Here is an 11667-nt window from a genome sequence, read left to right on the forward strand (position 1 = left end):
GTCTCCTCCTGCACGTATGTCAGACAGCTCCAGGATACTTATCCACTTCCCATCATTCCTTTACCATTTTGGAGAGGATCACCAGATAGGAGGCCTTTCGATTTCTGCCAGCTGCTTCATTCATGAACAGCTAGCCACTCACAAGGCAAATCTTGGCAGCTGCAAGATGCTGGGTAGGTTTCTCTGATTAGAAAGGGCATTTTAAAATGTGAGGGACCTGCTGGTTGTTGAGCAAGACAGGCGTATTGGGAACAGATCTAGCACGGCTCAGGCGCACTTAGCTTCAATAGCCTGCCTTGCAGGAGCACACTTGACTTGTTGCTTTAGTCTAGACGGTGGGTTAGACCCATCGCTAGAGTAAATGCTGAGCCAACACAAAGCAGCCGAGTTTCTGCTTGCAGAGGAAATGGCGTAAGGGGCTGGAAAGTGGATGTCGACAAACATGTGGTCAAGACAGCCAAAAAGGGGGCTGATTAAGCACTTCTCTCCCAAGGGGTGTTCTCACACATGGAGTGCTATGAAATCCAGATTCATTGCTTCTGTGTCCTCCCTGTTTATTAATCTTTGATCCATATTCCTGCTTCCCGTCTGCTGTCCCCACGGTTCTGCTCGTCCAGTTCGTGGCCTCCTCTGCAAGCAGGTGCTGGCTCATAGAGGATGGTGCTCCCTGTTGTTCCCACATCCCCAAAGTGCTGCTTCGGCAGCCAGGACAGAGAGCCTTAGCACGGTGGTTAGCTGCGTCTTTTGTTCCTGCAGGAATGCCTCCTAACCTGGGGCTGACTCTACTGTACTCAAGGTGATGCCCTAGGCAGGGAAGGGCCGATTATGTCAGTCTCTGTCTCCTTTGTGCCACTCTAACTGTTCACAGAGTGGCAGTTTCCTCAGTCCTAGGATGCCATGTTTCTGCAATATGGGCACACTGACTTGTCGAATCTTTGGGAGTTGCCCCACAATGGCTGAGTGACAAACCTTTGCTTGTGCAGTCATTGCACTGTCGATCTTTGTGTTTCAAAGGTCTCTGGGATACCTTGATAATGCAAGGCAATGGGTTGGCTCCCATACTGCGCTAGCATATAAATAAAAGATGCTTGCATTTATTTCATGCAAAGTAAAAAAAAACAAACACTTGCAATTAGAGGCAGTTGGGAACTTTACCATAACACCGTTTTTCATTAAAGAATGCAGATGCAGCAAAACAGAAACGTTTCGTGGAAATATGTTTTTTTTAAAACTCTTCATTAAGAAAGTCCCATGGTTCCATGATGTACTTTCTCATCAAAGACATACGAGAGATGATTTTGCCTTCACAGTTTGGAAGGGCTCAGTTTCATCACAATGTAAAATGGGGAAACATTTTGAAATCTCCTAAACTTTCAGAACAAGAAAACTGCTTCCTACCCAACACTTCTCTCAGAAATAGAAAGAACTAACTTCTCACGAGCATTTTTGACTCTTTGCACCCTGTCCGAGTCTGTGGTTTCTCACATTTGCCTCAAAACATGAAATGTGCCAAAAATAATCCCAAGCGCTCTGTTTGCATTTAAGGGCTTTAAAACTCCTACTGGTCAAGTGCAAAAACCTTTTAGAAATGGGATATAAATGATAAGACATCAAACATTAACTGATGCGTATTTATAAAATTTGATATCTGTTTTGTGTCCCTTGTGGAAATTGGAAGGATTATAGGAAATAAATTAAAAAAAACAGGATTTATGCCAGGAAAAGAAAGAAAGGAAGTCATGTTTATGGACGAACATTGTCCAGTACACTAAAATATTCCTGTAAAACTTTTAGCTGTGGCTGGATTGATGACTTAGAATATAATGCGATGCCAATTTGAGATTGTAATAATTTGCTTTTTTACTTTTATAGTTATTTTATTGTGGACTGATTTTTTGTTTCACTTACACTTTCACTTGAAGAGAGCACTTAATGAGACCTGCTAATTCTGCAGGGAGGTTGCGTAGGGTCTACCATTGGATCAGGTAGCAGATTCGGGATCTGGATATTTTTCCAGATCTGTTTGGGACCTCACTTTGAGTCAAGGAACATGAGTGTTTTGGGACTGAGACAGAAATCAAAGAGAGAGAGTATATTTTGCTACCGAGTAATTGCATGTGAAGGAGCACCGGCTTTAGGACTGCATCCTCTTAGAAACAGCTGTAAAGGCGCCCCTTTCCCCCCAGCCAAAAACTGTGCTTGACCACAAAAGAATGAGAGTGCGCACAAGGTGAAGGGGATGAGCAAGGATCCAGAAGAGGAAAACTTCAGTGTTTAATTAGGAGTGTATGTGGGTTTCCAGAAAGACTTATTTAATATTGCCTGCCTACTTCTTCATTTAGTCAATTTAAAAATTGCAATTGCTGTGAAGTTTCTTCTTATTTCTACAATGATGTACTATTTAACAAACCTAACCTTGTTACAGTATAGTTCCATTGTCCAAGAACCTATTTCTGTGCTGTTTAAAATGTCTCGTTGATTAGGTAAGTCCTGGTCTTAAAAATGTGCATTAGCATTTACATTATATTTACAACTTCATTTTCTGAAAGCATTTTATCGGTGTGTCTTAATAAGTTTTCCCAGTATCTATTTAAGGAAGTAACAATGCACAGTACTTTCTGAAGAAAAAAACTGGGGTAGTTTTTCTATAATACAGCATGTATGTATTTTATGCACAGATTGATTCCTAACATGGGTACACAATCAGTATGAACATGAATATTTCAAGGCATCTTCATCTGGATGTATGTGAAATATATGTGGTCATGGATTAACTTCCTATTAGCTTCACTGGGCAGAACTAGAGCCCGAAACAGAGATCTGTAAATTGATCTTCAGGGGTAAATTGACATTCAAGTCCTATTTCTATTTGGTACAAGTCATTTTACCTTTTCAGCCCTTGTTTAGAAATGGATTAATTAGTCAAATAATTACATATCTTTGCGATTTAAGTCAATTAAAATGTATCTATCTTACCTTACAAATGCCTGTCTCATTAGGTAGGCTAATAAACATTTAGTTTCTGACTCCGACTTTATTACTTACCTCTTTGATTATGTAAAAATGGGGATTTAAAATGGAAATTAGATAACATGTACATTTTAAAAATTAGGAAAACATTAATGTTTTCATATGCAAATGAACCTTGAGTTCAAGAACCAGATAATTGGGCATTAATATCCCTTACCGTGCATAGAGATAAAAGAAAAGCCATCAAGCCTTTTTAAATCTAAATGAATTATATTTATAAAATTACTGGGAGAAACAGTAACATGAGTTTTAGTTAAGAAAAGTGGTACAGAAATATATTTTAAGCTTATAAGAAACAAGTAGCATTTAGACAAAATGAGAAGCATTTTTCCACATGCTTTACGTGGGTGAATGCACCAGCGATTTGTTGTATTGTTATCTTAGAAATGTTTTATAATCATTAACAAGCGAACCCTTAAAGCCTCTTTATGGGAGATACTAAACATCTGAAATGCTGAAGCTCCTCACTGCCCTTGGAGGTCAGGTCACTTATTCAGGTTCCTAACTTCTAGCTAAAGCTGACCGAAAAAGTATCTCCTTCCCACCTCAAAATTTAACTTTTAATTGAAAAACATGTCACAGTGCTTTCCTTTACGAGTCTATGCCTAGTGTGACATATCCATGGGCAAATCTAGGATTTTGAAAAAAGGGAAATACAGATGGTGGGGGTGCATCATCACATATAACACAACACATATTTTTCTGCATTTCAAGATCAACTAGAAGTTTTATTGACCTGCTAGGAGTCTAGCAGTATATTATTCAGTTTGCGATCAAACCAAAAAACAATATAATTGATACAATCGCATGAATTTGCTAGATAATATATTGTTTAAAAAAAAGCACAAGGCAAACAATAGCCAAAAGTTATTGTCTCGCTAGTTTTGTAGTCAGAACTTTTCAGATGTTATAGTCCAATGTACATCACTTACTCAAATTTGTAAAACAAAATCTAATCTTTCTCAGCATCTTGACAGTGCCTTCAATATTTCACTGTCAGCCATTTCTGCACTAGAGTTAATATCACTGTGCCTAAGAAAAGGTTTTTAGCCAGAACTAAAAACAGTCTGCAGGGCTATGAGATAGAGGAGAGACATTTCTAAGATTGGTTAGCAGACAGAAAAAAGAGTTTGAATAGTGGAACATCCAGACCATTACAAAGGAGAGAGGGTCATTAACACCTGTGGTTTGGGGAGAGATTAGCAGGAATCAGGTAGATGATAATGAGCCATGAAGTCAACTGACTCGCTCAGCACTGCCCAGATAGAAATGCTGCTGCCCATCCCAGACAGTTGCCTTTAAAGTTGGGGTGGAGCAGGAATCAACGGGAAGTGCAACTGCACAGCTGCATCCCCCCGCCCTCTCCCCATACAGATGGCTTCCTTAACACCAAACTGGTGTTTTTAATTTCAGTGGGGGGAGTTAAACACTGAAAGCAAATTGAAAGCAATGAGCAGTCTATTTAGCTGTCTGATTGTGTAAGAATGGCAGCAGGCTTCACCCTGGTGGTTAATTCAGGATTTCCAACACCCTGGAAAAGGACAGCCTTGCCAAATGCAGACTGAATGCCCTTGCCGAGCCCAGTCCCATCAACTAAAAGGCAGCCACGTTTGTCAGGGCTAGCTCTTCAGCAGCTGCAAAACCTCCTTGGTCACTCAGGTGCTGCTGTGCGGTGTGTGCGACTGATGATCGCACCTTTTACCCACATTAATTAACCCAATGTAAGCTCCTGTTCTCAAGACATTTAGACAATCTGGTGGCATCTGGTGGCCGTAGGAGTGGCCACAAAGTGATGGGGACACAATACAGGAAGCTATTCCCTCATGTCGGATACCATCTAGCTCTGCTATCATTCCTTTTTTTTTGTTAAGGACAAAGTTAGGATTACCAGTATTGACATGAATGAGACTGCAGAATCAGGCCGATGGGTTATATTAGTTGATTAGTCACCTTCCAGAACTTCTAAAAAGCAAAATGGTTACATAGTTTTCAGTCGTTAGAAAAGCTTTTCAGCTTCTTCAGTTTTCTGAAGCGATTTTAATTGCTCAAGTGACTGACAATGACTGCTCTATTTTTCAAATTAACTGATTGACTCTGGTTTCAGCATTATAAACCAGATTACATCGGTTTCAATAGTTAATCATTTTTCTATGTACGATTTCCCAGCATGGGTCTTTAATTATCAGCTGTGCATTGCCTAAAAACCAATAATATAGTTTAACATCACAGTGGTATTGGTTGCATGGGACTTTTCAGCGCACAGGATGGAAAAGCAAAGGTCTATTTCCCATTAGTTGGAATAAGGATTTGCATACTTCATTCCCTATCAGTTGCTCTGGAAACGGACCTCATACATCAAGAGATTGATGCTTTGTGCGTCCTCTCCCAACGATGCCTGTTGTTCTGCTTCTGGAATCAGGGTGGTGTTTGGACGTTCTTGCTACTTCTGGCAACACAACAGGCACAGGCCTCGCATACATACGTACAGCCAGCCCAAGTGGTTTACAGGTTTTTACATTCATATAGCATCTTTACAATCTGCCAACAGTCCCTCCAATCCAAGAAGGTCCTTAAGGGCTTGGCTATTTGGGGAAATAGACTGCAGTAGCCTTTGCAGAACACCATTCTGTATGGACACTATTATGGAATAAAATTCGTTTTGGGGGGAATACAAGACCTGACGCTGAGAAGTTTGTCCAACAGCTCTCCCAACTATACAGATGACCAGTAAAAGTTATCATCAAAAAAAAACCTTGCTCCTCTTCTATTTCCTTCTAATCAGTGCACCTTCAAAGCTGAATAGGTGTTATGGAATAAGCTGGCTTTTATTCTGGGCTGGTGTTCACACTTACAGCTCAACCACTGTACCTACTCTGATCCAGATCCCCCTGAAATTTAATCCAGGAATCAACTATCTGGCTGCATCAAGAACTAGGACAACAACGCTGCTTTTTTCATGTTCAATCCCAGGGCTGTGCAACTTGCCAGTGGCTGGGGGCCATACACCAGACAGCGCCAGGTGAGCCATGAGCCACACTACATGGATTCCCCCAACACGGTCACACTGCACCCATGCCCCGACCCCACTGCTGCCCCCCCATGCCCACATGGCCCTGGCCTCACCGTCAGCTATCCACTCTGCCCTGCTTCCTGGGGCTGCGGCGGGAAGTGGAAGCTGATGGAGGGAGGGGGAAACCCAGAGACTCCAGCTGTTGTTGCAGCGAGAGTGATTGGGGGAGCTGCGGATGGGCAAACAACCCTCTGGTTAGATGGCCCTGTTCTACCCAATATATACACATAGTTCACAGTCGTGCAGCTCTATGTCTCCCATTACTGGTTGTAATAAAAAGTTTCATGAGCCCACTGCTGAGTTAAAACACCAATTACCAACACTACACAAGGCCCTTCAGCTCCTCTTCTGTTTGAGTCTCCCTTCTTCCCCATTTCCCCACCTCCTCTTCTAAGTCAGTGACTCCAGCCTTGTTTACTCATGCATCTACTTCCCGCACGAGCATCTCTTCTCATTCATCCGTGATGCCCCCTTCTGCAGGCAACTTCTTGAAAAGCCGTTCACCGGTTCTCCACAGATCCCTGTCTCTGACATCTCTGCAGTTGCACCTCAACGAAAAACCACCGAACAGTCACAATGATCAGTCGTGCTGGCAGGTGGGGAAACTTTTTAAACCTTAAACCACTGCAACTACATATTAAAGCATCAATATTCTATCCCTCCCTTCTGGCCCATCCACCCCATGGACAGTGGGGACATCTACCTCTTCTCAAAGGTCAAACCAAAAGGCAAGGCAGCGGTACCTACCTTACCTACTGTCTCTAGAGGCACCCCACACAATTAATAGCTATAAGGGTGGGTGGGGGCTACAGTGACTTTAAGCTATGCCCTATGCTGGCTTGTTCCAGGAGCTAAGGAGCTTCCAGGTATAGCACAGACCAACCGGAGGAGCTAAGTTATACAGCCTCTCTAGGCACCCGTGGTTTCACAGCACTATCCAAATCTCCAAGAAGCTGAAGTCTCCGGCTTAGTCCCAAGCTGCACCCCTAAAGAGCTCCTCACTGCACTGCTAGAAATACCAGAACAAGTCCAACCCTTCTAGACACAGCCTTGCAGAAGTCACTGGGCTTCTCCAAACTCGCTGTCATACCAAAAGCAGAGCTGAAAGCCCTTATTTGGGAACCGCCAGCCTAAACCCCCTATATGTTCACATCTGCTGACTGCTAAGGCTTTAGCGTTCGATCAGGCCTCCCCACAACATGCATTGTTTAACTTCATTTCAAAGTAAATTAATAGATTGCTGATAAGCTTAAACACGATTGACGATAATGAGATGTTCACTCCAGAATTACTGCCTCCCCCTTTATTTATGAGGGCAGGAAATGTTTAGTGTAACAATGTCAGAAATGTGTTAGCATTGATAAACATCTATGGATTTTCTTTGCTAGCTGTAAATTTTGTTTGCAGCCGAGCCCGCAGAAAGCAGAAGCTGCTCCAGCTCCCCCCTCTCATCGCCTCTTCCAAAGCATGCTTACACAGCGTGGTTGCTTTGGATTGATATGTACAGTGATTGTTCAAAGGTTTTCTCTCTTACCAAAGCTAAGGAGTTGCTGGAACTGCTGTAAACAGATTTGCAATGCTTAACCCCAGTGTAACTACAGTGAAGTTATGAATGTCAACATCTTACTCATCTAAAGTGATTTATCTGAGCTCACCAAAGGCATTCCCATACTTCATTTTGTTGTTGCCACCGAAAATCATTGAGTTTGGCTGTGACTAAGGAGACTTCTCATGTTCCATATAGTTACTGGAGAATGGGGGTGTCAAGCTCCTCCTCCCCCCGGCTGGATCTGGACCTTGAAGGCCAGGTCTGGATTTGGACCCAGCAGGAACAAGGCAAGTGGCAGCATCAGTGTGTTGAGCAGTAGTGGCAGGGGGGCAAGTGGTGCTGTGTTGGCACAACCGTTGCTTGCCCCATTGCCATTGAAGGCTGTACCCCATGAGGCCCTGTAGCCACGAATTCTGCGGCGGGTCTCAACCCCTGCTTGCCCTACCCCCCGATTTTCAGACCTACCAGGAGCCCTATAGATGAAGGAAAAGGCTCTGTGGGCCAGATCTGGCCCATGCATGAGATGTATGATGCCCCTAGGGTAGAAGATGGAGACATAGAGGGTAAGGCTATGAAGTGGAAGGGAGAAGTGCTTGCAATCTGGAGAAGCATCTCTTCCCATGGTAGAGGCCCCTGCTGTTTTGGGTTTAGTTTGCAGGAAGAATTTTGCAATGACTGGCTCTGGGCTTGCTTCCTCACATTTCCACAGTACTTAACATATGAGCTTTCTTTGTGGCAGGCTGCAGCCTCAGTTTAAGTTGTCAGCATCCCTGCTGTGGCTTACCTGCCCATCACGTCCGGACATGTGGTGCACACCCCTTGTGTCCTTTCCCTCTGTCTATAAGCCTGACGCAGCTGGTATAAATCCGGAAAGCTACAGTGGAGTCAGTGGCATGCTGCCTGGAAGCTGGCCCTATATCTTTCCTATGGATTAGGGGTTTTATGAAGTTGACGGTTTCAGATACTGTAAGCAAACAGCGTAGGAAGCCAAAATGATTTGTAAACTGCTACTGAGAGCATTTGGTTCATGATTTACTGGTGCAGTAGTCTTGAGCAAACCAGCTGACCCAGCCGAAGGAGCCCCGTCTCAGAGCCATGCAGCAGCACAGCACTTGGTCAAGTTTGGCGGCTGCCTTGGCTTATACTGAGCTTACGCATGACTAATACAGCTCTCAGTTGAACTCACTTGATATTAGGCAATCCTGCCCCCGTTTTCCCACACTCAAAGTGGGTGGTGCAGCAGAAAGCCGGCTGGCCTTGTGTTTGTGGCACTAGTCTAAGGCTATGTCTCCATGATAACTGGAGGAGAGGGAGTCAGTATCAAAGTAGCTTTAATCTTGCTAGGTTGGGTAGTGATGGGAGTGAAGACGCACAGACTGTATTGCAAACTGGCCAGTCTAATTAAAGTCCCCAAGGTCCGGGGTCGACTTCTATGGCCCTTGTTAAAGCCTGTGCAGCTATGGCTTCCTACCGTTGATGACAGGCAGCATGCTGCACTTGTCCCTCCTGACCGCAGTGTAGACACGCTCCATGACTCCAGAGTCCCTAGGGTCCTAGCCCCAGCGACGTCCTTTGAGTTCACTCATGCTCTGGTTTTCATCCCCTTAGTTACCTCCTCCATGGGTAGTGCAGATACCGAACTCTCCTGAAAGATCAAGCTAATCCTCTTGATACCTCACTTCCCTATCAGATAAATGGGATCAGCATGTTCCTGCTCCAAAGAGGTCTATTATGGGAAAATTGCTAACATATGAGAGGTGTCCAGATATGGCAGCAAAAAACAAACTTGTAAATTTGCTTACAAAATAAAGAACTTAAAACGAAGGTATTGTTGGATCAAACTTACCTCTTATGTAAGCAGACCCCATTATAGGATTAGCTAGCAACAACATAAAAACCCCCCCACAAAAGGTAGACCTTGAAGAGCAAGTCTCTGTTGTTTACAAGGGGACAAAATGAAGACAGCAAATCTTCTAGTGGCAAAATGGACTCAGAGAGGTCTAAATAGACATGCAGCAGGGAGGAAACAGTGGGAACATTTTGCAGTTTCTAATGAAGCAAATTCTGCTTTTCCTGACCATTGAACACTAGAGAAATGTTGGGAATCGGTGGAGTTGTAGTGATGCACGTGAGATTTGCCTGCACTGTAAGGTCTCCGAGACTCATTTGTACTACAATTTAATTGCTGCTTTTCTTTTTCCAGACACGCAGCCCTTTTTCACTTCAATGGTAAAATCCAAACCCATAGGCTGGCCAACCACATTTCACTGGGACTATGTTGTAGCACAGGATGATAGCAGGGTAAACCTCTGCCCCCTCTCCCTGCATACTAGAGAGGAGCTTTACCTTGCTGCTGCATCCAGTGCCCCAGGCAGGAGGTGACAAAGAAAGAGACCTGCAGGATCCCAGCATTATTTATCACCCAATGCCAAAATTCAAGTCTGGGCCTGGGGGACATCTACTGACCTATGCAGCACTAGCGCCAGTGCATCAAGCCATATGAGATTTAAACAAAACAATCAGGGTGGGGTTGGGGTCTTTTTTCCGTATCTTCTGCTTTCTGAGCTCCAGGTCACATTTGCAAACTCTCCTCTGCAGCTATGAGAGTGAGACTTTATAAAAAAAAAGAATAATTAAAACTGAGATTCTTGCACAGTCACACACCTGCAGAAGCAGAGGCTTTCAGGAACACCCCAGAAATGTTAGGAAATGAAAAATAAAGGTGTCAGTATTGTTCCCCCCGCCCCAAACTGGCAGACCCACACTGAAATAAGTGAAGATGGACTGGCTTGGACCAGCTGGGTATTTGGCCCCATGTCTGGCTTATTAAACCAGGGAAAAGTCACCATATTTGGAGATACTTTAGGGTTGTTTGGAGTCTCTTCCAGGAAGTTTAGCTCTCGTGCTTCCTTCTTCTTTGTCAGCAGATGAACTGATAAAAGATCAACAGGTCCTTGGTCTTTCACTGAAGAAGTAGAGAGTAAAAGAAATAAACAGAGGGATCTCTGTTAATATTAGAGCTATTTTTGGGGGCATTGCTGTTACAGACCCAAGCACTGTGTCTGTCTGGGGGTGTTTCTGGCCCCAGTTCACTGATGCAGCCCTTGTACACTCCTGAGAAGCGTAGATATGCTTAGCCATCCTTTGTCTCATTCCCCTGACAGATTTATTTCAAGTAATGTATTTACACAGATAGGCAGATAGGAGGAAAGTTAGCGATGTGCTGAGTTTCTGTTCACAGTCTATACGCTGGCTCCAGTCCCGACCCCACTAAAAACAATGGGAATTTTGTAACGGCTATTAGTGGAAACATGATTTTGGCCCTTCTAGTCTGTCATGTCTCTGACTATACTAAACATTTATTCTGGAGACATAATCATGTACTCAAAGCCCTGGATAGTTTAGATCCCAGTGCCATGGAAACCACTTCCCTCCTTGGGTGATGCTATGGCAGCTGAGGCCAGCTGCTGCAACCGCTACCAGGCCCCTAGTTTAATCAGGAAAGGTCCAGTGGCAGGCTGTCTTCAGCCTTTTCTTTTCAAATGGGCATCTCTCCTTGATCTGACACTTGAGATTTATTGCTCTTCAAGAACCACACCTTGGCCTTGATCTAGCCTCCCCAAAGGGATAATAGATAGAGCTACCCGCTTGGGAAGAGGGGGCCTCCATGCATAGGCGCCAACTCCGTGGGTGCTCCGGGGCTCAAGCACCCACCAGAAAAAACGGGTGAGTGCTCAGCACCCACAAGCCACAGCTGTCTTGGTTGCACACATTAGATCTCTGTGGCTGCTTGCAGACATGAAGAGGATAAAAAAGCCCTTTACCACAAGAAGCAGGGTGTTGTTTCAAGCTAGCTCTGCAACTTCTGAAAAAATCAGGCACTTCAGCAGGGCATTTTGGTGCCTTTAGCTAAAGCTGAATCAATCCATGATTAGATAAAAGTGTCAAAAAAGCTCCACTAAAGCGCCCGGTCTTTACAGGCGAGCCAGGTCGCCGCCTCTTCTGGGCACGCATGGGG

This window comes from Crocodylus siamensis, chromosome 4, assembly GCF_052110815.1.
Source record: "Crocodylus siamensis isolate JL-2025a chromosome 4, ASM5211081v1, whole genome shotgun sequence".
Taxonomy (NCBI): domain Eukaryota; kingdom Metazoa; phylum Chordata; order Crocodylia; family Crocodylidae; genus Crocodylus; species Crocodylus siamensis.